Below are 26,783 nucleotides of genomic sequence, written 5' to 3'. Positions count from 1 at the left end.
AGGCCTGCTCTCCATGAGGCCCTGTGGTGAGGAGGCTGCCATCTGGCCTTTGTTGTTGGACAGACTTAACGTTCCCAAACGGGTTCTACCACTTACTGTTTCTGTGGTCATTGGGCAAGTCACTCAGTCTAAAGAATCTTCCATTTCTGCAGCCAGGTAGTTTACAGGTTGGGGCAGAATATGAGAAGTACTTAACCCACTATCTGGCTTGGTATGCTTCTTACATGGAAGCAGCTATCATGTAAACATCTAAAGCATTTTGTGAGAAAGGATCAGTGTCTGCCAAGCGGGGTCTTAAATGTTCGTGGTTGTTCAAGGTGGGAGGGGCCTTGGACCTGCGGCCGGAAACACCCTCATTTTCTGGAAGAGCAATCGAAAGCCAAGAGTTGACGAGTCCAGGCTTACTCAGTGACTTAAAGGCAAACAGGTCCAGAGCCAGAGACTTTCCAGCAACCCATGAAAAGGCGTCAGAGTGTAGTTTTGAAGATTAAGTCTGTGAAAGTGCTGTTTGAATTAAGTGTGAGCAGAAGGTAATTTCGGTTAGCATAAGGGGTGTACAGCTGCATGGGGTCACCAGAGTTAGAGAGAAGGAACTGCCGTTCATCACTGAGCCCCGAAAGGCTCTGGTCTGGACGGGTCCTGGAGGGGCACCGGGGGGACAGCCCTGGGCCAGACTCACAGCCCTGCTGCCTACACGGAGCTCGGGTGCTAGTTGGGGGAAGCCAGGAGAAAACCAACGTCCGGATGACTTTGTACTGAAACACGTGCCATGAAGGCAGCGAAGAGGATTTTGTGAGAGGCAGCCAGTCTCGAACAGCCAGGCAAACAAAGCAGGGGCAGCATGCTTTCAGAAAGAGGAGGAGTTAAGCGCGGAGAGCCCCAAGGGCAGGAAGGGGCTTGTCCAGTGAAGGACTAAGACCCAGGTGGCCTGGGAGAGGTGGGGGGGGGTGCTTAGTAAGCCACTAAAAGGAATTTGGATTTTATTCTTAGTGTAATGCAAAGGGGTTTAGAACATTTTAGAATATTTTTAGCTTTTGTTGAAACATTGTTTTACATGGAAGCCCCTTTGCAGGGGTGGGGGGGGGGCTTTTAACTAAGCCCTCAGGCTCCTTTCCCTCTCCCGGTGACCGTCCCCAAAGTGTCCTTTGTCACTCCAGGGCTAGATGGTCACTGTGGAAACCCCCAGTAGAGGCAGTTTACAGAATCCTGAGAATCTGTGACTTGCTCACCAGGGGTCCCCACTCCTGGGGTCCAGAAAAAGCCATTGTGCTTGTCATTAACCCAAAGGCCAAATGCTGGTATTTTTCTTCTTTTTTTTTTAAGATATGTTTTATTTATTTATCTGACAGAGAGACAGAGAGCACAGGTAGGTAGAGGGGCAGGCAGAGGGAAAGGGAGAAGCAGGCTTTCTGCCGAGCAGGGAGCCTGATGCGGGGCTCGATCCCAGGACCCTGAGATCATGACCTGAGCCGAAGGCAGTCGCTTAACGGATTGAGCCACCCAGGCGCCCCTTTGTTTCTTTTTGGTTTGTTTTTTTTTTTCCCTAATTGTTAACACTTCCATTAGGTCTCAGGCATTCAGAGTATCCACTAAAATGTTTCATCTTGACCACAAAAAAAGGTCTAAGTCGATGCAACAGTGTCTGAAATGGGATAAGCATGTCTTAAGTCCCCAAGTTGGGCTTTTCCCAGGGGCATTGTGATACATGTAACCTTTGCCTTTTCATCTGCTGCAAATCACAAAAAGAAATCATTGATTTATATTTCAGTCCAACCCAGTGTTTTTCATTTTGTGGTCATTGATTCGAGGTCAGATGTTGTTAGCAGGTGAATCCAGCAGCTCCCACGGGGAGCCCACCGGCAGCTCTCCCCTTGCTCGGAGCTCGGGCTGGGCCTTCCCATCCCACCCAGCTGAGGTTGGGTGCCCATGGCGTGTACAGGATGCGGGTCCCCCCAGCGCCTTTAATGCTGGGCATTTGTTCAGTGTGGACTTGCTTGCAAAAAACTTCGGAAATGCCAGAGAGGTCAGTGGATAGCATTCTCCTCCCTCATTTTGCCAGTGAGAAAACAGCTTCAGAGAGGGGCTGTGCTTTGGGTCAGCCTCACAGCTTATGAGGTCCAGGGCCGCTCTGCGATCCAGGCTTCTGAGTCCCAGTGACCCAGTGACCTTTGCACACCAGCACATGTTCTTTGGAGCCCAGGCTCTGAGGGCGGTCCCATGGGGCAGGTGACACAGGCCGTGCCATCAGGAAATTGGAGGCATGTTCTCTGGGTGGTTCTCAAGCATTCGGATATCATAGCCCCACCCCCACCCCTTTCGTTCTTCTTCTGTTCTAGAAGCGCAGGCCTGGTGGGTTATGGGGCAGAGAGGCATTCACCATGACTGCACTCTCTTCAGGATGAATCAATTTGAGCAAACACTGGTGTGGAGACAGCAGGCCGTTTGGTCTTCACCTCATGATGTGAGAAATAAGTTTTGGTATGAACTAAGCGCAGATGGGTCTCTTTTTAATCTGCAAGTGTACGGGGACGTCAGCCGCCCAAATGTCTGCTGGCCCCTTCTCACCCAGGGCGACTCGAGTTTCCTCTTAATGAGAGGTGTGGGGGCCGCGTGGAATACACGGGAAAGAGGAGCATTCTTGCCCTCCTTTTCGGTGTCCACATCCGGATTTACCTAAACCCCACCCAGGCTGCATTTGCGTAGTAGTGAAAAACCGGTATTTTCTATCCATGAATCACACTGCACATCCTGGGCCTGTGTCCTTCGGGTGTGCCAGACCAGCTTTGGGGAAGGATGGGCCCAGCTGAAGGCAAGCTGAGCGTGGAGGGGAAAGGTCCCTCCACCTGGGGGCCGAGCAGGTGACTGCTGATGTCCACCTGCCCGTCTCGATATGGAGCTGTCTGTCTGCCCTCCTGGAGAAAGACCTGGAAAGGAAGGTGGAGCCCTGAGTTTCTGCTGTCGGGGGCTCTGCAGCGCAGCAGAGAAGAGCAAGGTATAGCAGTGGCACGATTCTGGGGGTTGCCGTTCCTCCCTGGGGTTTCTCACCTGCTGGCCGCCTGCCCTGAGCAGCTCCTGGCCACTGATTGTCAAGTGAGGGCCAGAGAGGGCTGTGGGTCACTGTGGTTTCTTTTAAGTTAAATTATGCTTCAGTGCAGAGGATGATTGCCCCCAGCAGTTAAACGTTGTTTAATGATAATTAAATTGCTTTTCTTTATTCTGAAAGACCTCTTCATTTTCTGGAGAAAGGCAGGAAGCATTTTTTTTTTTTTTTTGATTATACAGAACGTCTCTAGGTAAGGTGTAATCCATCTTACAGCGCCGGGCCCTCAAATGATGAGTCCTGGGGATCCTGATTTGGAAGGGGCACAAAGATTAGAAAACCAAAGTGCTTCCAGGTTTAAGAATCTTGTCAGAAACCAAAAAAGCTGCCTTCCCCCCCTGCCTCCCCCTTAACATGTTGGTTAGGAGTCTCTTAACAACAGGCAGGGCTGCTTCTGAACCAGTCTGGATCACCTTTTCAAAGCGTGGAGGAGGTTTGGCATGTCCTGTCGTGTTCCTTCCTGGCTGAGTTCCTCCTCGGAGACATTGTGGGTCTGCCCAGGGAGTCTGCAGCGCTTTGTCGGGAGACAGCTCCACTCTTCCCAGGGCTTGAGAAGTTGACCAGCTTTCCTCCCCTGGAGGAAGACGTTTTCAGACAGTGGGGGGAGCACAGAGACATGGGCTGGAGCCCACTGAAAGAAAAAAGGCTTCAGAAATGAAAAGCCCTAGGACAGGTAATTCGTTTGATGAGTCTTTGTATCTGATCTGTTATTTCATGTGCTGATGTCCTGCCGCCAGAATTAGGAGGTTCTAAAAAGAGACCTTAGGGAATGTATCACAGTGGTAGAGTTTGGTGTAGGAATAAAATGGAGGGGAAAAAGGAATTTTCCTGAAAGAACTGAACCAACTGTGATTGCAGAAAGCCTGCACTTGAAATTTTAATAGAAATGATTGGCAATATGAGGATTTGGGGTGTGTGTGTGTGTGTGTGTGTGTGTGTGTGTGTGTGTGTGTGTGTGTGTTGTTTTGTGCGTGAGCCTTGGAACATTTCGGCTTAGACTACTTCTGCTTTCTCAGCCTTGGACGTCGACTCCCTGGCCTGGCGTGCTTCATTCAGACTTCTTTGGGCTGAGGTGATACAGAGCTGATAGCAGGTCAGAGTTTGGGTCGGTGGAGAATCACTACAGGACGAGACACACAAGCTCCCAAGCTCCCAGGCAGGAGAAAACAGATTCTGGTCATTAACATGAAGTAAAATTTGGACTGGGCAGAACAGAGGTGTCTGGGTACATATAAGTGTATTTACCCAAGATGGTCAGCAAAACCTTTTTTTCAAAGAGGGTGTGAGTGGAGGAAGGTGAGGAAGGGCACAGTCATGGCATTGGTGGCATGATAAGGAAGGACAGGGTAATGACCTCCACGTGGAGACTTTAGTTCTGTCCCTCCCAGAAGAGAGGATGTAAGAGCATTCCATTTTGGAGAAGCTCCTTCAGTTTCTACCTGGTTTTCTTTTCTTTCTTTTTTTTTTTAAGATTTTATTTGAGAGGGAGAGAGAGTGCGCATGCGTGAGCATGAGCAAGGGAAGGGGCAGAGGGAGAGGAAGAAGCAGACCCCCTGCTCAGCAGGGAGCCCAATGCCGGGCTTGGGTCTGGGGCTCAATCCCAGGACCTTGGGATCATGACCTGAGCCGAAGGCAGACGCTTAACCGACTGAGCCACCCAGGCGCCCCTCTACCTGGTTTTCTAGTGGCTTCTTAAAACTTGGGTCTAGGGGGAAGTGAAAAGGAAGATCTCATTTATTGGAGAAGTGGCTGGCAAGCAGTTGCTAGGCTCATTCTTAGGGAGGACAGCGTGGCATGGGATGGGGAGCGCCCTGGAGCCACACCCTGAAATCCCCTGAGCCAGTCAGAACCTGGACTAGGTTCCTGATGCCCTCACACATTCCCAAGACCCTTTCCTCTTGAGTTACCTACCACCTGGTTAATCTCCCTAGTCTTGAGCTGTGTATCAAAACTCACTCGGATCAAAATGTAACTCAGACTCAGAGAACACAGGAGCCGCGGGGTATATCCAGCCATCCTCAAAGGACGTGTGAGATCCCTCGGACCAGAAAACGTAGGTGACTTATTCAGGGTCATGTCAGTCTTCCTGAGAGTAGCCTCCCCGCTGCTGGTTTATGCTGCTTTTTTGAGGAAGAGCAGAAGGCTCTGGGTAAGGCAGGGTAAGTTAGGAGTTCTGGGTGGCTTGGGCACACCCCCCCCCCCCCGACAGCTCTCCTCTATCCTGGTGTCCTGATTTCCAACACGCCCAGCCTGGCTGGGCTCCTGCCTCGTCTTCTTGCTCTTCCTACAGTGGACCACGCCAGGTAGCCTGGAGGAGATGAGTGGTGTTCCCTCCCAGACAGCATGTTGCCCAGTGCCCAGATAGCACTCCGTTAAAAACTCCAGTGATGAGTATTACTTCTGACAAGTGCTATATGCTGGACAGGCTCGGGATGGGGAAAGGAAAGTGATTATCGGTGAAAAGGAGAATGTTATACCTGATTATTTACCGTGCTGTCCAAACTCCAGATGCAGAGACCCACACAAACACACATAGACAGCCATGGGACAAGATACTTGAAATCCTGACTGGCTGTGAAAAGCTGGGGCCAACAGTGGCCCCAGTAAAAGCCAGATGAGAAAAAGCTAATTTGGGAAAGATCCAGGCTGACATTGGGGACCTGTGTCTGTTGAAGTCAGGCATTCTGGAGACTAATATTGGAGCCAGCCCAGGTTGCAAACAATGCTGAAAAGCATTTCCTGTCATCCGGGGGCTTACATTTTAATGAGCCTGTAGATGCCTATCAGCACTGTGTCATCACGACGGTGATAGCTTTTTCTAGCAAGCTGTTTTCCCTCTTAAAGCCCAGGGCTCAGGGGCAGCTCTTAAAGACGAACCACTATCTGATTCTAGCAGATGCAAAGGGGCGGGTGGGGGGAGTTAAGCTCTCTCTGCCATGTTCAATTGCGATGAGATTTCCAGCTAAAGTCAGTAATCAATGTACTGTGCAAGAGATGCTGGTAATTTTTAAAAATAGAGTAGTCTGTCTGTGTGTGTTTGCGAGTATGTCTTTCAATAGGAAAGTGAGAGTGCAGATTTTTTTCACAAATTAAACTTTGGCTGTTCCATAGCCCTTCTTAACTGAAAGCATACTTGCCAAATCACTTGGAATTACCCTAATAGGAACTTGGTCAAACTACTTAGTGCTAAAAATGGGCCCCACTTGGGGGCCCCTTCTGGAAAGTCCTGGAGTCTGGAACTGAACTCTCTGTTACCCTCATTCCCTTCTTCCAAGAGCCTGCGCACCCCTGAAGATGGTAGCCTCACCGGGTAGCCTGGTGATGGCCCCCTTGCTGGGGTCCCACCTCCGTATACAGAGGGTTCACGTCCAGGCATAATGCAGAATGTTCTCAGTGCTTCCCGCTGCCCTCAACATGAGAGGAATGAGAGCATGGGAGGAAAAGCAGACAAACCTCCACTTCCTTCCCTGCCCCCCCGGCCCAACCCCCAGCACACGTACACACACACTCACACCCCAGTGTTGAGATTCTTTCTCCTGTGAAACTGGATTCTGAAAGGCTGAACCATTCTGTCTGTGTTTTGGCTCAGTTGCTCAGCAGGGCTCAGGTGTCTAAATTGAGAATTTTCCCATGGCTTTAAGATTCGACCTGCAGCTCTGTCCCCTGCAGGAAACCGAGGGGCCTTCCTCGGGTTTGTTTTTCTCACCCTGTAAAGAAAGCAGAAGGGTTTAGGCCTCATTGGCTGTGAGGGCCTGAGCGGGAAGGAACGGTAATTTAAATCAAAGTGCTCTTATTGTAGGGTCCTAGGCCTGGATTTCACATGTGTGCTGTGCGAGCTGCAAAAATGAAGAGGAGAGTCGTTTCTCTGAAGGGTTAGGAGGGAGATGCAAAGAGGAGCAGTTACATTTTAGGCAGCATGTTTGCATACATGTTCCTCAGAAAGGCTCCCCGAAAGGAGTCAGGGACCCTCGGACTAGGAAAGATACCATGAAAAAACAAAGTCCTCGTTAGCTCCAGTAGTACTCATTCAAGCTACAGTCAGCATTTGACTTGCATAGTCGGCACACACAAAAGACACGAGCATATTTAATTTTTGAAAAAATTTTGTGATATAGGGGCGCCTGGGTGGCCCAGTCGGTTAAGCATCTGTCCTCGGCTCAGGTCGTGATCTCAGGGTCCTGGGATCGAGCCCCGCATCGGGCTCCCTGCTCGGCGGGAAGCCTGCTTCTCCCTCTGCCTCTGCCCCTCCCCATGCTCATGTGTGCACTCGCATGTGCACTCGCTCGCTCTCTCGCAAATAAATAAGTAAAATCTTAAAAAAAATTTTTTTGAGATATAGAATAGTCTGCCAACAGCTTTATCTAGACTACTACCTTTCCTCTAGACTCACCAGAAATTGTTGAATACTGGACTATCCTATTGCTTGTCTTGCCTCACCTGTTCTGTGAATAGAGATGTCCACCCTAGGACTCTCATGAGGAAAGGTGAGGTAACAATAGGTTTATAGTATTGGAGGTGGGAGCGTCAAAATGCATCTTCAAAAAAGAGAGTTATAGGTCATATGAAGTAATTGTTTAATATCATCAGTTCCAAATGGTGGTCTCAGAGCCACGGAAACCATGTATCAATACCTTTCTGCCACTGTACGTGTGTCCTATCCCAAATGACTGTTTATGGCTATAAAAATTTATCTTCTAAGCCGGTTCTGTGGAATTCGGCACCCACGTTCTAGAGTCCTACAGAAGTTCCTTTAATCTGGGAATTTGCTGACCTACTGTGCTCTGATTTTTCTGTTGTTTCAATGGGAAATGGGTTCTGGGTTCTAATGCTGTTTCGGGACTTAGTGAGTACTTGTTTCCCAGGCCATGATGGCCTGAGAGGGTTTTCTTTCACCTCTGCTGTGGGTGGAGAGGCTGTGTTCCTAGCAAGGGCTTTTCTGGGTTGTACGATGGGGCAGGAAGAAGAAATTTCTCAAGTGGTCTGTGAGGGGTTGTGGGGAGGGGTCGCAGACTCTGCCGGTGAGGAGGGATAGGTGGAGCTGTTGTGCGGAGGTTGGGGTGCGGTGTAAGCCTGGTTACTGTAATCAAGACCCTGAAGATCGACTGGGGGGCAATTGGTGGCCGGGAAGAGTTGCAGGTTCTGCTACCATGCATATTGCATGGAAAGGATGTTTGCCTGAGCTAAGCCATGGGAAAAATGTAAATTTAGAGACCTGAGCTCCTTCTGGCAACTGAGCCAAGACAGAGTAGATAGAGTGGTTTGGCCCTTGAGAATCCAGTTTTTGATACACAGGGATCCAGGTTCATGGGAGAATGAAGCTCCCCGAACTCTTGTGTGTTTATGGGGGAAAAATCAACATACAAAATCATTACAGCGTATTGGATCTTTGTCACTGTCTTCAGGCCCATTGTAGTTACCACAGAGGATTCAGGGAGGAAAAGGCGACAAACGCTAGAGTAATGGGAGGGTGAAAGAAATGGGTTCATGCTGAAGAGAAGGCTGACGGTGGCGGGTTTGTTGTCTGAACTACATAAAGGGTTGCCCTGAAGAGGATTTGGACATTATTTCACAGTGCAGAGCCACGCAAAGAGAACAAGACCTTAAGGTGAAATATTGGTTGACCAAGTAGTGACGAAACAGTGACCTCTGGTACCAATTAGTAGGTAGGTGGTGGCTGTTTTAGAGACTGGGTGGTTATCAGTCTTAAGAGTACATGTTCACAGAAGCCCTAATTGAAGGGGCTAGGGAAAGTGGGAGCTCTTCCTGTGGCTTCCTTGAAGATGAAACACCTTACGAAAGTACTCTTGAGTAACTTCCATATCGTGGACCAGGGCAAAGATCCACCCACATAAAAAGTGCTCCCGAGAGGAATACTCTTCTGTCTGTGTCTCGGCACCTCCTTGTGCGGAGGTCACCCATTCTGGTCTTCCTGCTTCTCTGCCCCAGACATACGCGATATGCGAGTGTACGCATGTGCGTGCAAGGGCTTCACCCAAAGCTGAGAATTGAAAATGTGCCAAATGCTAGGCCATTTTGGGGGAGGGGGGCACGACTTGGGTCACTCCACTGTGCTTAGCTCTTGTGGGACACGCTTGCCACATCAGGCTACTGCATCGCCTCCTGCCTGGGTTTCGGTCCCTCCGGGAGAGGCTGGGTGGTGTCTTAAGTGTCATATAGGAGGGATTCTGGGTTTTTGAAGGCCAAAGTCCTGCCACTTCTGCCATCACTGACTCATCTTGACTCTGATAAGGCATTTTAATCTCTCAATACCTCGTTTGCCAGCCAAAGATAGTTCGTTTTTTGTTTCCCATGTGTGTTTGTGAGACTAACAACCACTTAAGTGCGTTTAGTTCTTCAGGTTTGAAAGGCTGTTTCTCTCTGAGATTGGACTTGCTGACTGCCCTTACCTAACTGAATGAACATACGTTTACATTTCTGTGTGGAGCCTCTAACATTTTTATTATGAAAATATTTCCCCCCCTTTTTTTTTGTCCACTGAATAGTAGGTTTGGGGGGAGTATTTATAATTTTGTAGGGTAATTATAGATCTAGTGCTAGATGTACTCTCAATCACACACCTCAGATCCATAGGGCAAGTATAGAGTGATTTGTCTTTCTTTTCTCTGGGGCCAGGTAGAACATACACAATAAATCTCTGGGCCAGGTAGAACATACACAATAAAGGTCAAAACTGTGTTGGAGTGCTTGAAATTCAGTCTCTCCTTATTTTGTTGTATTTCTGAGGCATAGAGAGGGACAGGAAAAAGCTGCCTTGTGGAAGGATCTGTTAGTGAACACAAACCCGAAGGGTTATTTGGGAAGGGAGTAGTCAAGAAGGAACCAAAGCAGACGGGTTCAGATTTTACCAGATTTCCACAGTTGTATAAGGAGATGAAAGTTGAGGTTTGTATTAGTGTGTTGAACTAGTAATACCAGCTTTAGAGTTCAAAGAAGAAGAAGAAGAAGAAGGGAAGGGGGCGGAGGGAGGGGGCTGAAGGGGGGGAGGAGGAAAAGGAAGAAGAAGAAGAAGAGAAAAGCACACACAAAAAAGGAGTGGCCCAGAACATTCCAGGAAATCACTGAACTGTGGGCGATAACATGTTTCTGTCTCTTCCTTCGAAGGTTTATTTCACAGGATAGCTGGGATAAGACTTGTAGTATGAAAACAATGTGGGGGATTTGTAAAGAAGAGGGAAAGCGGCAGGGCACGTGCATGGCTCAGTCGGTTAAGCGTCTGCCTTCGGCTCAGGTCATAGTCCCAGGGTCCTGGGATCGAGCCCCATGTCAGGCTCCCTGCTCAGCGGAGAGTCTGCTTCTCCCTGTGCCCCCCCGCCCACCCCCCACTCATGCTCTTTTTCTCTCTCGCTCTCTCTCTCTGTCTGAAATAAGTAAATAAAATCTTAAAAAAAAAAATGGAAAGCGGATATCTGACACATGTATCATCAAAGTTTTTCTGAAGTTATTTTAATCTGGACTTACTACTGTGTTGGTCTTGATAATTTAAAATACAGACATGTGCCATGGCCTTCATAATTTATCTAAACTTGAAGACTTCATGTCTTTGACCATAAGTAATGCTTAAATTCATCCTATACATGGTCTCAGATCCACCTACGTTGCATTCGGGTCAAATAACGGTCATCCTGGTAAAGCCGCAATGTGTGAGTATGGTCCTTTAGAAAATATTTAAAAAATCTTTTCTAACTGACAACACCATGACCTTCCTCCTCCTATTAGCCCACACTCCTTAATCCCACAACATGCACTGCTGCGTATTCAGCCTTCCCCTTAGCTTTCTTGCTGAAGTTCTTGTCTTTATCCCAAGACACTCTGAACAAAGACTTCTTTGGTGAAGCAACTCAGTCGGAACAGTGGAGGGTGAAGAGACACTGGCCCACCAGCCATAGCTGTCTGTTTCCCATCTTAATGTCTTGGTCTCGCCTGTCTTCCTCCCTCTGAAAGGTATGTTTTCCCTCCTTCCCCTTTTCCCTGCATTCACTGTGAGTGTGTACTTTCTACTGGGTACAGTGCGAGGCGTGGACATACCACAGTGAGCAAGATGGTTTCCATCTTCTTACGGGGGGGAATCAAATATGAAATAATTACAACTGTGGTGAGTGTTAAGGAAAGATTAGGGAGGTTAAATTCGGGGGACTGACATTGTCCATGCGTGGGATAAGGAGTTGGGAAAGTATGAAGAAGCAAAAGCCAGAGAGATCTTCAGAGAACAGGAAGGAGAAAGTACAAATCCAAAGGGAAAAAGGGCAAAAGACGCTTTGTTTTATGCAGAACCTTGGAAGCCACATTATATTCAATTCTGAATCTGTGGATATGTGAAGACTTGAATTTTTTTTTAGAAAAAATATTTTTATTATGTTTTTAATTTTAGTTAACATACAGTGTTATGTTAGTTTTAGATGTACAATGTAGTGATTCACCAATTCTATACATTACTCAGCTCATCAGGATACTTGTACTGTTTATTTTTTATTTTTAAAGATTTTATTTACTTGACAGAGAGACACAACAAGAGAGGGAACACAAGCAGGAGGAGTGGGAAAAAAAAAAAAAAAACAAGCTTCCTGCAGAGCAGGAAGCACCATACGGGGTTGGATCCCAGGACCCTGGGATCATGACCTGAGCCAAAGGCAGACGCTTAACGACTGAGCCACCCAGGCGCCCCTACCTGTATTCCTTAATAGGACTGATTGTTTTCTTTTTAATTTTCAAGTTCTATTCTTTTTTTTATGAAGATTTTATTTATTTATTTGACAGAGAGAGACACAGTGAGAGAGGGAACACAAGCAGGGAAGCAGGAAGCAGGCTTCCCACTGAGCAGGGAGCCCGATGCGGGGCTCAATCCCAGGACCCTGGGATCATGACCTGAGCTGAAGGCAGAGGCTTAACAACTGAGCCACCCAGGCGCCCCCAAATTTTATTCTTATTATTGAGATTGCATTGTTATTTGTAACATCGTGCTCCTTCACTTGGTTTTAAACCGTAGCACCCAAGGGACTCCTCAGTTCTGAGCAGCTTCAGCCTCAGCTTCCTCATCTGGAGGATGATGCTAACACACGGCCCACATCTGTGGGTGTTCAAACTTGGTCCCAGCTTGAGTTGACTGGGGCCTTCCTTCTTTCTGAGAATTTCAGAGCAGAAAGGTCACTTGACTCTCTCCCTTTCCTTTGTGCAGATGAGGATGATGAAACTTGCTGCAGAGGGGATGGGGGGGAGGTTCCTCACTGTGGGGAAGGAGGGTGGAAGCAGGTATGCCAGCAGGCAGGGAGGGCCGGCTCAGAGCGTCACCCTGACTGCTGGATCACTTTAGATAACCCCATTATTAACACTACATCCCACCATAAAGGGGTTTGTTTATAATGAACACCAACCTAAAAGTGATTTCCTACCTTATTAATAGGATCAAAGACTGATCATTTTTTGTTGATTGTCCAGATATTTCCTTCATCTTTTCTCTTCTTCTGATACCATTACTTTAGTGGATCATGCTGTTCATCAACAACTCCCCGCCCTGGGGCTGGATGACAGGAATCAAAACAAACAAAGGAAAACCCTGGTAGGATGCTACTGTGATCATGTAACTAGGTGTATTTGGAGGTGAGGAGTTTCGAGTAGAAATTGTCAGTTTTGATAACAATGACATTGAATTATTTAAACTTGATGCTCTTCCTCTTCTTTATAAATACAATAATCAGTTCTCATTAAGCATCCACTAAGAGCCAGGAATTCACGAAGCTCATGGGAACATAAAGATTAATAAAGATGGTTTGTGTTCTTAAGGATCTCCAGTCTAGTGGCAGGCAGACACACACACACACACACACACACACACACACACACACACACACACACACGATAGATGGAGTAAATCTTCTGCGGGGAATATGGGTAAGGCATTATAGGAACCCAGAGGAGGAGAGTTCTCCCTGGGTGAGAGAACCTAGAAGCGCTTCAGAAAGCAGGGGTATTTGAATTGATCATAAAAGCATGATAGACTGCTAATATAGCTAAGTAGGCTTTTTTAAACGGTCCAAATTATTTTTGTAGTTAATGCTTAATATGCTTGAGAATGATTTAAAGAGAGAAAAAGCACCTGTTGAAGCAGACCTGTTTTCCTTTCATCTTGGCATGATACTTGGCATGTGTTGATGTAGAAAGAACTTAATATTTGGCGCACGCCGCTGAATGGTCTGCCTAACATTTCGCAATAGAGGGAGCCTTGAAATTTGGATGTAGGTTGAATTTTCGTAAATCAGACGCAATTCCCATTATCTTACATTTAATTAAAGAGATGGTCTGCTTTCTGGTTACCCTGTAATTGGCAGTGGTAGCTCACCCTTTAGCTCTCTTCTCCTGCCCTAAAGCTTCCTTCGCTAGCTGTTAGTTAATCATCAGTGCACTTAGTCTAATGGTGAGTTACCAGGAGAAACACAATTTAAAAAAACAAAAGCAGAAACAAGATGCTGTCTGCGAACAGGGAAGGATTCTGCGGCAAGTCATCACTCCCTAGTTCATTTGGGAAGAAAGATCCAATTTCCTATATTGGATTTTCATAAAACTGGACAGACTAACAGTTCCCTGTGTACAATATGTCAACAACCTGTTACCACTGAAATTCCTCTTTAAAATGAGGTGTAAAACTGCACTGCACGTTCTCCCTGCCAATTAATTGACTTGCTAACCTCCTGCCAAGATTCGTCCATTTATATAAAGGACTGCTTTAAACATTCATCAAAAAAGCCTATAGCAAATTGTACTTTGGCAGAAACACGAAAGCTCATATTTGGGTCTGAGCACTCACTCACTCAGGGCTTACCACACGGAAGGCAAAATGCATGGCGTTGGTTTTCTCTCAAAGAAATTGGGACAAAGAACCCTTGGTCTTTTCGTTCTGTGCAACCTACCACCAGAGGTTATGTTTAGTTACCTCACGTTCTGTGATAATGTTCAGACAATGCAGATACTTATCAAGGGGCCCTTTTAGGAGTAGCAGACTGCCAAACCGTCCCTCCCCCAAAGCTTGGGGCCCCATGCTATATAAAATAATAAATCTCTCTTCTGTGGTTGTAAGAGATGGTGAGAGTAGCCCTTGTCTCTTCCCTTCATTTCATGATCTGCCATAGACCCACACCCAAATCCGTGCAAGTAAGGAAGAGTGTCCCCCAGCTTGGGGTGTTGCAGTGGGTGGCGGGGAGGAGAGCAGCAGGTGATGGAATTAGATTGCTAAGCTCTGGTTCCAGGTCTCCCCAAGTCACTGGGCTGCTCTGTTTCCCTCACTCCAGAAGGGAGGTGTCGGTGATGGAAAATCCTTAATACATTCCTTCATTTCCGAAAGAGAACGATCAGTTTGCATCATCTTTTTGAGTAAATCTTTCACATTTTGAACGATTATCCTGGATCAATACCCAAGATTGTTGTTGAGGTAAAGAGTACATGTGGCTGCTGAGCACCGTCTCTTCCAGCTCTGTGACACTTGCACGAATAGGCGGTTCACATTTACCCACTTACCAGGTTCTGATGATGCTCTCCTCCTGTTACAAGCGGGTGCTAAAATACTTCCAGACCATTCCTCCATCACTGTGAAGGCAATTCATGCGCACACATTCCATTGAAATAGAATACACTGTCACTAAATTGCACAAAGAATGGCATTTTTGTTATTTTCATCTTTTCGCCAGTTAACAAGCATGAAAAATAAAGGGGGTAAATGAAGCTACTGCATTGAGAAGTGTAGCTTAGATTTCTTTCTTTCTTTCTTTCTTTTTTTTTTTTGATGGTACACAAGAGAATCCTGGCATGTACCACCCCCCCACCACCCATCTCCATTTTAAAGCCATATGTCTTTGAACTACAAGCCACAATGTATAGCTCTCTATTTATTCTTCTGAGGGAAAATGGGTGAGATTGCCAGATTTCTATGAGAATTACAGGGTTTTCAAATCCTCATGGAGAAAATGACTGAGGTTCAGTGTCATTGGAAAAAGCATATTCTTAATTTGTCTTTCGTTTTTCCTTTCATTCATACTTGGGTTCCACTCAAAGCACTTTTGAAGCTTTCTTTTTCCATTTGGTATCAAAATTACAAAAAAAAAATGCCGTTTAATTCTAGGATTATTATCTATTTTGATTGACATAGAAATACGTCATCCTGAAGGGGAAAATATTAACACATATCTCCATAAGGCGCTCCGGTTAAATGGGGTTGTGTAATCACTTCTCTAAGAATGATATTGAGAGGCAGTAGGTATTGGGAGGATCTCTCAATATAACCAGCACACTGTCTGCATCTTGGTTGAGATTCCAGATCACAGGTGCGAATTTTGGTGCTAAGGACAACCATTCCATCAGTTATTACTTGCTTTTGATTAGGGAATTAAGAATAGGGGTAATGAAATTTTTCTCACGGAGTCCTTTCAACAAACTTTCCCCTGCGCGTGTCTCATTCTAACTGTCTTTCTTCCTCGGCTACCTCCTGCCTCCGCCTCTTCCATGAACATTTGTTTCATTCAAAAACGTGACCTGCCCTCACACCGGACAAAAGAGTGCTCACTGTCAGGTTCATGCAGAGCTCACCTCTGTTTTAGGCTGGCCACAAGAAACAGAGAGAGACCAGGGTTCGTGGGGACACTCACAAGAGTTAAAAATATGGCGGTGATGGGTATGTGGAGGGGGCCTGGGGTGGGGCGCTAACCTGGCATTTTTCTACCTTAGCCAAGTGGTGACATTAGAAGTTCTCTCTGGCCCCCTACTCCTTTCTCGCCACACGATTAGGGTCCCATTCCTGCAACAGATGCAAGGTGTTTAGGCAGTAAAACTAGACAGGGAAGAACCACCAGGAAGGTCACTACCCACTTTGGGATGGCAGCGATGCTCACTTCAGGCCCAAGATGGCGCTAGGAGCCCCAGGCGGGGGTGGGGGCTGGGGGGCCTCCAGTCTAGCCCAATCCTATTCCCACCTCGATGTGTGACCTCAGTCCCTTAATTTTTTTGGTTTTGGTAATCTTATCTTTTGGAAAAGATGCTCAGGTTGTATGCAGGAGGAAACGATGTCTGAGATTTATTTAACTCCAAAATTCCTTGAGTGAGCAACCCATTGAGAAGAGCATGAATTTCCAGAGCCACGTTCTGGGAAACCCTGCCTTCACCAAGTCGCTCCACTGTTGTTGAGAATAAAATACTGAGGTTGACTGTCCAATTCCAGTCAAATTGAATGCACATCCACAAGGTCTCGCCATATTCTAGCCAAATTGAGATAGCTGTTACAATAGTAATGGATTTATTTAATAATTGTCTTTGAAATTTTTTTACTTATTTTTTCTTCAAGGCAACCATTAACAGCCACCCTGGAATTTCATCAGAGATCTGTTTCCACACCCTCCTCAGTGATCCCTGTGAAATAAATCATGTTGAAGGGTTTTTTTTTTTTCCCCCTTATGAGTTATTTGCCTGGAGGAAAAATTCTTAACTTTCCTTTTCTTCTAAATGCACATTCAAATAAAGTGTTCTTTGAGAAGTCTTAATAAAAAGAGCAAACATGGGAATAGCTTCCAGTCTGACTCTTTCTCTGGGATGAGGGCTCTGAGAAAGAAGTCTCTGACTGCTGGAGGAATGTCAGGGGACTCCCATTGTGTAAAAAGTCTACACCCTTCTGCCCCTTAGACAATTGGTCTGTTGACTATTTATGGAGAGCAGCCTTTGTGAAGCAAGAAATATTAAAAATTATTTCAAGTTCAGTGAATTATTTTAGCCACACTAAATACATAAGAGAGAGAAGCTGGTATTTTTGTGTGTGTAAGATGCCTCGTTTTGCCCAACTCCAGAGACCGAGACAGTAAGAATTATGCTGAGAAACTGGTAAAGTTCCCTGTGGTTCCTATCAAGAGATCAGACTCTTACTAACTTTTGCAAAGTGTGAACAGGGAAGAACACTTGAAAAATAAACACCAAGTTAAGTATTTCTCTTTCTCCCATTCCCCTTTCTCTAGAGGCATTCTTAGGCGAGGGGAGGCATTAACCATCTATACCCTTGCAACTTCCCTTTCGTGGTTGCTTTTAGGTTCTTCCTTTTGGAGTACTTGAGGCAAATGACATGGGCAGAATCTCTCACATCCAGCTTGCTATCCCAACGCAATGAGGATCCCACATAAAGACCCTTTGCTTTTCTCTGGGTACTACTGTCGACACCACACCACATCCTTAATTAGAACCCCACATTGTCTTTGAGGGTGACCTGGGGGTGTCTCATCCTTATCTCAATTTAAGAATGTGGATAATATTCCCAAACATAAAAATGTAAGATCTTGAGCTCAGTTGGAGCAGGCACTTAGTGCAGCCAAATTTCCAATACAGTACAAATGAATTAGAAATATGTATCCTAAACCAAAAAAAAAAAAAAAAAAAAACAAAACTGTTGAAATCTCATAAATAATAAGGTAATGGCTCGTGCGCCACATAGCATCAAGAGTAATTCTGACAGCTCACGTATCTGTGAATTAATCTTATGTAAATAACTAGAAACTTTAAAGTCAGGGGAAGACCTGAGGTGACTGATGCTTATTTTCAGATTGGTCCAATATAATTGGGTAATTTGGGGGGAGTAACTAATGCTTTCTAAGACGTGGTGACAAGAAAACCCAAATATTGCTTTCTTTTAAAAACCTTGGAAATCCATTTAACAAAGCGGTACCCAAATCAGACAAACGTAAATGGCGACAAAGGTGTTAACATTGTGTTAAAGAACTGATTCTTAGTCTACGTCAAGAGGATTTGTCTGGTTTTCTTCTAATAACCTGGTTGTTGAAGTTTAGATTTCCATGAAAAGATAGGCCTTGGATCACAAAGGCCACATGGCCTAGACTGGATAATAGATGGAATAAGCATAATGCTCCTGGTTGAAGCAGCGGCCTAATAACATTTCCTATTGCTTTAGGTAAAGAGCAGCTTTGCAGAGTGAGCATGGCCTAGTCTTCATCTGCAGAGTAGGTAAGACTGGATTTGAGGTCTGGACGCCTTAACTCCCCAGGGACTATGAGTATCACACCTGTGACATTCTCATTTCGAGGAAGTCCATTTTACAGGTGGTTTAAGATGAAAATATACTTTATGTCTAGGCGTTAATCATAACAATTATGACTGATTTCTAATAAAACATCACAGTTTAGAGTATCCAACATAAGCCAGTGGTCAGCAATTGTCAAATTCGGAAGTCTGCAAAAAAGTAAAAAAGATGACCCCACTACCTGTAAATATCCTTGGCTTTTCCCCCTCCAAAAAGAGCTGTCTTACATATTGGTGATGTTTTTGCTATAATTTGAAGACACAGTGGATTCTCGTTATTTGCAGTAGTTATGTTATCTTGTTATCTGCAGTGGTTAGTTTTATAAACGGCTAAAGACACTGGATAGGTGAATACTGAATTTATTAGAGAATACTGGATTTCCTAGGGGGAAATACAAGGTTAGGTTCCTGTGAGCCTCCGGTCGCAACATTCTTGTCAACCGGTCAACACAAAGCCTTGTTTTATATGTATTTCTGTTTAAAACCACCTTATGTCATATGCATCGGTGATTCATTAACATTGAACCTGTGGCCTTCTTGCACACAGGAACCCAGACAAAGCTGCAGCACATTTGGGGGCCATTTTAAATAGTGAAATCTCCAAAAAAAAAAAAAAAAAATGTGGGAAACATGGCACTAAATGGTCTGGGGGAAGGATTTTTTTTTACAGTATGAGAACTAAAACAAGAAGGCGGAATGTGGCCTCATTGGACGTCAGCTAGGGGCGTGCTCATTCTTTGCTTGCCAGCAAATGACTGCAGAGGTGCTGAGGTTATTCATGTGGGGAGGGTACAAATAAATTTCAGCAAGTGGGCGAGTTTGCAAATAAAGAATCTGTGAATAATGAGGATTGGTTGTATAATATACAGTAGTTTCTAGTAGCTTTCCTTCCCATTAAGCCTTTGCTTACAATGCTTACAATGAATGATGTATGCATTTTAAATATCTTAAAAAGTTTATTTGTCAGTTATACCTCAATAAAAAAAATTTTTTTTGACCAGGAAAAAAAAAATACAGGTGAGATTGATGCTCTTGGCCTTGTTTATTTTTAGCATCAGTGTAATTTGATTTTTGATTGAATTTTCCAAAGTAGAGTTTATTTGCAATTATGATGTGACGGGAGCAGACTACAGCAGGAGCCTTGCCCATCCCTTCTGCCTTCTTGGCTTTTTTGGGATATTCTTTTCTAATCTGTTCTTTCAGATTCAACCCTCCGGTGAACTTGACAGTGTTACCATGAATATTAAGGGGGAGGCAAATGCTGCCCCAGTCCTCCCCATTTCTCTGTCCACCCAGGCCTGCTCCAGTATGGAAGAGAGGTTGAATCTAATTCATAAATTCCACAGCTTGAGTGCTGTCGATTTACTCTCCTTTAGTGAAACTGTGATTGAATTGGGCTGCAAGGTCATTGGAATCAGGGTTGTTTCATTTCGTATGATTTTACATGTTATTCTAATAATAGTACAAAGGGAGTTAGATGCTATTTGCTGCTCATCCATCTTATTGATGTCATTTGAACAGATCGCAGAAACACAAAGGAAATCACATGGCATTTCGGCTTTGATATCCTTTGAGAAAAGAAGGTCTTTTCAGAAATGTAAAAGACAGCACGACTTAAAATTCCATCTAGTTCTCCTTGGTTTGAGAGCATCCCTTACTGTTCCTGAGATAGCTACCAAATCCTGTGGAAATCTGGGTTTGAGTTGTTCAAAAACTTTTTCAACCAATATTCAAATGTGTTGTTCCCTTACAATCCCATCCCTGGTTTTGCGGATTGGGAATCTTCCGTTTCCTTCAAACCAAGTTTTAACTCTAACCTGATTAAAAGGGGGTGACTTTTCAAATGGAGACCACATCCACTCTTAGCCTGGATTTGTTCATTCCAGGAAATGGCCTTTTCCGGATTGCCGAATTTATTTATTTATTTTTAAGGAAGCCCTACGCCCAGCGTGGGGCTCGAACTCATGACCCCAAGATCAAAAGTCACATGCTCTCCCGACTGAGCCAGCCAGGCGCCGCTGAATTTATGATTTTTCATATGTTTCTGAGGTAGACCTGGAGTGGATCCCATCTGCAATGGAGCCAGCCCGTCTGTAGCAGGTCTCCCTTCTAGAGGGAAGCCTCATCAGCAGAGTGGGGGAGGCACTGCACTCGTCAGGCGGAAGCCTACCTACTATCTCTGTGGCTTTCTGTGGTTTCTGCCTTTTGTCCTGTTGATGCAAGGTCTTGGCGGTCAAGGAAGCTGACACGGGTGAGATGCTTTAAAGCGTGGTGACGCTGTCTCTTTGGCTCTGTGTGAAAACAGCCAGGAGAAGCAGGACCCTGATGAGCCACTCTGGGGAGGGCTGCACGCACCATGGAGAAGCGCGGGGGTTCAAGCCACGGTGGGCGTGCGAAGGTCAACCTAACCCGGCAGCATCTGGGAAGTCTTCATTTGTGTACGACTGTCAGGTAGAAGATGGATTAGAATGACCCCAGGAGGCCTGAAGCATAGGAACTCTGGTCATTGTGCACGCAGAGAGAGGCAGTGTTTGCAGGGAGATAAGCAGGAATTTTTGAAACTGTGCAGACCTGGTTTGCAATTCACTTATGAGCTGCGTGACTTAGAGAAAGCTGTTTAATTCTGCTGACCTTCATGTGTAAAATTTTCAAAAATAATACAGAGCTTGCAGAGTCATGTGGATGAGAGATTATTCAGAGCATTTGGCAGGTTGCCGCCATGCAGTGGGCATTAGGTAAATGGCAGCACCCTTATACTGAGTCTCATTCATCCTTTCAATGAATGTTTGGCTGCTGGCTCTGGTCTGGGTGTTATGTTAGGCACTAGGGAGACAAAAGGAATAAAAGAGACAGGGTAACCTGGTGTTTACAGTCTAGTGGGACAACAAACAAACAGGTAGTGAAAATAGACTGTGAGAAGTTCTGGGATAAAAGAAGAAGTTGGCAACATGAGGGCACATAGAAGGGGTTTCTAAGCCATACTTGTGGGGTAGGAAACTTTTCCTTGAAAAAGAAACACATCCACCGAGCTGAGAAAGATGGGGTAGCCAGGCGAGGAGAGAGAGGGCTGGGCTTCTAGGGACACAGGCACATAATGCAGAGGCCTGGAGGGAAAAGAACGTGGGTCTTCAGTGGAACTGAACAAGGTTCAAGGCACTGAGCACAGGTGTCACAGGATGTGATGGGTATCAGGGCCCTGTTGGAAGTGGGTAGAGAGAGAATGGAGGTGAGCTCGAAGAAAGAGAAAGAGGAGTCAGGTGACTCCAGTTTCTAGCATAGACATCAGGGTGGATGATGGTGTCTTTCACAAATGAGGGAATGGTTTGAGAGGTTGAAGTAGAAAAGGAATTTGGTTTTGGCTGTGTTTGGGATTGCATAGGACACTGGAGGGGAGATGTCTACTAGGCAGTTCCACAGCACAGGGTAAATCCCAGGAGACAGATGTGAGCTAGAGGGATTGATTTGAGAGTCACCTACATATAGATCATCTGAAGTCCAGGGCGGAGTGGATGGGGTAGCCATTTTTGTGGAATGGCAGAGCAAGGAGATGTGGTCGTAGGACAGACCCTGTACACAGCGAGGCACCACCAGAAAAGCTGAAAACTTTCTCAGAGATCTCTTTGCATTCTGCCACTTCTGCTTAGTTATACTGATCAGCCAGGAAAGGTAAACAGAAAGGTTAGGGAATTTTCTACCTTGTTTTGTTGGCTAGGAAAAAACCAAAAACTGTATTTCAGTAGAGCAAATTTTCATGAGTAGAAACATAGTGAAGAGGACTTTATAGAGACAGCATATTCTAAGAAAGTAAGACATTTCTGAGGGAAATTATTTGCATAGATCAAGGCCCAGCACTAGCAAATCTAATGTCTAAGTGCTGAAGAACTCGGCGATCAAACATTGTTCTTTAGGGGATTGTGAAATTTACCTCTCAGGATGTACGATTTGAGCCCTCCTAGTCATGCCTCACTTGCATCTCTTACTTCGCAAGTAAAATGGAACCAAAAGGGCTTTATTCTGTAGGTAAATACAGTTGTTTCTAATTGTATAAGCGTTCTCTTCGATAATATGAAGGACATTTTAATTTAAACCTCTGAGCTCTCCAGGTTTGCAGAAAGGGTACAGGAATCAAAATTAATGTTTGGGATTCTTGGCATTTATGTTCACCTCTCAGCTTTGCAAAGATTTCCTGTATGATTAGCAACAAGGATACATCCTCTGTGTGCACAAGAAAGGAGACTTCTCAGCATTCACTGGTGTTCAGTTTAACATTTTTGAAAGGCTGCGCTACAGTCCCTGGGTCAGGAAAGGCTATACAGAGCCATTCAAAATGCACGTTGGGAAAACTATGTTCCGTCTTTGAAAAACTGACTCTTATCTTATTATCTCCAAATTGCATTTCTATTTGAGACACTTTATTTAAAGTAGTTTCTGCAGAGGAAATTGGCACAGTTAATGATCTAGATCTCCCAGAGAAAGCCAAGAATATACAATGAGTGCTGTGTCCAACACACCCTTTAATTTCTTAGCACGGTAACTGAGGCTAGAAGGCCCTGTGCCCTAATCCCCCACTGTGCCTCAGTTTCCAAGTTAATGGCACCATGACATGAAGGGATTTAACATCTTGCTAAGTTATAGTGCCGGTGTTGGTTTATACAATTAGAGATGAATAAACAGGTTGGAGATGAGGTGGTGCTACATCCTTTACTTATGTTTGAGGCTCTGGTGACTAAGAGGCCATGCACACTCTTTCTAGAGCCTTAGGCAGCTTTGTGGACTTTAGGATATCTGCTCGTATACCATAGATGGGAGCAATTCGCCAGTTCCGTCTGGACAGAATACTGAAATGCCGTGGGCTTTCTTGAAAGCCATTGGTCATCTTACCAGCATCTGCCTGCGCTGGGGATGTGAGGGTTTGCATTTTGACCCTCCCACACTCTGTATCTGCCTGTGCTGGGGATGTGAGGGTTTGATTTTGACCCTCCCACACTCTGTATCTAAGTGTGCATCCTTTCTATTCTGATCCATCCTGCCTAACATAATATGCCTTTCAAAAGGAATTGTACTAAATCCAAAGGGTCAGTTTTGTTAGGGGGGACATCACCAGGTTTTGTGGAATGGCATAAATACTAATTTTTAAAATTTTCTTTATTCTGGTTAAAATGCTGGAAAAATATGAAAACTATTCCCTCCTAGTCCCATCCCCAAGAAATAATCCGTGTTTACATCTTTGTTTGTAATTTTTGGTATTTTATCTATGCACAGATATTTTTAGACAAAAGTGGGATCTTTTGGCACACTCTAACCTTTTAAATTTGTCGACATTTCTTAAGCACATCCTCAAGTCATCAAAATAAGGGATACACAATTTTAACTTCATTCATGTCCTCTTAAAACTGAAAATTCATTGTATTTCAGCTCATATCTCTTTGCTGATGCCTAGCAAATGCCAACTTTAGAGACTGTCTTCGAGTAATAACTGTACAATAACCTTGTCATAACACCTTTAAGAATAATTATAATTCTTCTTTTTCACTTATACTAGAGATGCCAGGTTAACTTGTGATGGACAATTACATTGTTTGTTTCCATTCAGTTGAGAAACCCAGCTGGATATGTAGCCTGTCATGACTGTCACCATCTCCATCAGAAAGCATTAATTAGGCACATAATTTATATGTGCCTGGGGACCCATGATCCCCTGATCAGTAGGAAAACTACTGCATAATCTCTGCCTTCAAGGATTTACCACTGTAGGTGGATGAGCTCCTGGTTTTACTCCCTCAAATATATGACTTTGATATAACAGGAACCAGTGCAGTACCTGGCTCCATCACACATAGGTGGGCACGGGCTAATGTAAAACACGAATGCTCGCTCAAGCTATGACGTATGTTCTGGAAGATCAGGATTGAACCAGAGCGCAATGATTTTTGAGTCTGCTAATTCCAACAGCCAGATTTTCCTTGTAAAATGAATTGGGTGTTACTACCAGCATGCTTTACAATGTCATACTAGATAGATACTCACTTCCATCAATTGGCCACCAACTTCTTTGTTTATAAATAAAAAAAAAAGAGGTTGGAGATTGCTGCATGCAAAGGCATCACTAATGAAGAGTTGAGACAGTTGAATCTGCTGGGGATGGGCTCAAATTCATGGTGTTGATTGGGGAAAAGACAGAGTTGGAATTAGGGACTTACCCTTTCTCCTTCCAGTCCTTTATATCTGTGTTTTGTAGATGCACCAAAATAAATTTGCAGTGTCCATTATATAGTTTGCTGGAACCCAGAGCATCGTAGCATCCTTGATTTCGAAGTCCTTTGGCATCGATGATGTCTGACTCAGTCATAATTGTGTTTAACACATCACTGTACAATCCACAATATTAATCAAGTGGAGTTGTTACCATTCAACTGGGAGGAATTGCTGATTAATGAGTATGTGGAAAATTTTATCTGGAAAATTAAGTGTCTGTGAAAGGCATGAAGGATTTTTGCAAAACAGCATATGAGAAAGATATTCCAAACCAAAGGCTTATGAATTCTGCATATTAAATATAAATAGCTATTAAAATATTTACTTTATTACATTTAGACAAAGTCATTAAATTAGAGTCAGTAAGAATCTGAAATTTATGTGAAAACTCATAAAACTAAAAATGCAATAAATCTAAAAAAAAATGAAATGTCACCAATTAACTCCAGTTAAAGCCTGTTGCTTCTTTGTTTAGTGCCAGAGGGAAAAGTTGTGTGCTAAACATGGTATTATGGTAAAAAAGGGAAAATAGTATTACTAGTGGACAGAAAAAATGGTGAGAGGTATTGAGAAGGCTCAAGTTCATCTGGTGATTGCAGCCTTCATGTTCTAAGGAAAATCTGTCATTTGAGTCTCCAGGTTTGATATTTGACTTTTTAAAAATCTAATTTGAAAATTCATGGTATGCAAGGCTCAGTGAAGACTCATTTTGGTGAAGAAATGACTCCCTGAGATAAAATGGACATGTGGGCCCTTATCGTTTTTTACATGATGGAGAGTTTGGGCTCATGGGGATAGGTTTGAGGAGGTAGATGTGGTTTCTCTGTGCTCAAGTTGATCATACTGACGCTTCTCTAGAAAGGAATGCTTTTTTTTTTTTTTTTGAACTCATTGGATTACCAGTTTATCACAGAGTATATTAAAAGCCATGGATCAACAGCCAGATGAAGAGATCTGGAACAAAGAAGCTCTGTCCCATGGAGTTTGGAGCTCTGCACAGGGACAAGGGGAAGGGTTCTGGGTCACCAACCCGGAAGCTCTCTGGACCCCCTCCTTTTGGGTTTTTATGATTTGATTTTCTTAGGGAGGCTTCATTAAATGGCATGAGCGATTAAATCATTGGCCACTGGTGACTGACTTGGAATGTTGAAGTCATTTACATGGACGTTTACACATGTCAAAAACAGGCAAATACCTGCAGTTGCATGTGGTTCATGCTAATGAATTTTTTTTTTTTAAGATTTTATTTATTTGAGAGAGAAAGCAAGTGAGAGAGAGAGCACAAGGTTGGGGAGGAGGGAGAAGGAGAAGCAGACTCCCTGCTGAGCGGGGAGCCCAGTGCAGGACTATCCCAGGACCCCGGGATCATGACCTGAGCTGAAGGCAGACACTTAACTGACTGAGCCACCCAGGCGCCCCATCATGCTAATGAATTGTAAACAGGACTAAGACCATGACTTGCCTGAGTTGGCAAGTAATGAGGTTCCATGTTTTAAGGACAAAACAGTGTCTGCAAGAAGGTAACAAAATCAAAAGAAGCAGAATATTTTTGCTTTGCTGCCACTTCTGGAATAGTCTGGGGTGCAAAATTGGACTTTGGTTGATCATGATATGTCAGTGTAGATTCATCGGCTGTGACAAATACACCTCTCTGGTGGGGTGCTGGGAAGTGACAGGATGCTATGAAATAAAATGAAAGGTACTGAACTCACCCCTTAAGTTGAAATTTGCCTGCTTTCTGGGTTGAAAATGACCCCCTCCATGAACTATTTCAATAGAAGAATGAATCTAATTATAGTCTTTCAATTTAGATGTATATTTTTCTGTTTAGGAAAACAAAGTTAGCAAATATTTGAGAGAAATTTGTATATATATTCAAATAGGATAATCTCAATACATGTGAAGGACAATATTCCTTAGATTGGTACATTGATAGCTTATTTCAAATCAACATTTTTAATTTATTAAAACTAGACTGCCAATAAACAATATTTAGTAGGAAACAAGTAATATTCAAAACTTGATTTCTATATATTTTTAAAATATTTATTTATTTATTTATTTATTTATTTATTTATTTATTTGAGGGGGGAGGGGCAGAGGCAGAGGGAGAGAGAGAATCTCAAGCAGAGTCCCCACTGAGCATGGAGCCTGATGATGGGCTCGATCCCACAACCCTGAGAGCATGACCTGAGCCGAAATCAAGAGTCAGATATTTAACCAACTGAGCCACCCAGGTGCCCCTAAACTTGATTTCTATATTTTTTAAAAAACTTTTTTACTTTAGAATAATTTTGGATTTATGGAAAAAATTACAAAGTACTACAGCTCCCATATGCCCCCCACATGATTC

The 26,783-nt window shown here is 44.3% G+C and overlaps 1 protein-coding gene and 1 non-coding gene across 16 annotated transcripts in view; one reads left to right on the top strand and one right to left on the bottom strand.

The window, feature by feature from the left end:
* The window catches only part of KIAA1217 (KIAA1217 ortholog), a 703,089-nt gene that overhangs the window by 454,513 nt on the left and 221,793 nt on the right, over positions 1–26,783 (top strand). The gene's annotated exons all lie outside the window — the stretch shown is intronic.
* TRNAK-UUU lies at positions 20,117–20,189 on the bottom strand. Its single transcript has one exon. It is a non-coding gene; the product is annotated as a tRNA-Lys (tRNA).

Source organism: Zalophus californianus, chromosome 9, assembly GCF_009762305.2.
Source record: "Zalophus californianus isolate mZalCal1 chromosome 9, mZalCal1.pri.v2, whole genome shotgun sequence".
Lineage (NCBI taxonomy): Eukaryota > Metazoa > Chordata > Mammalia > Carnivora > Otariidae > Zalophus > Zalophus californianus.
This window is presented reverse-complemented; position numbering and strand designations above follow the sequence as displayed.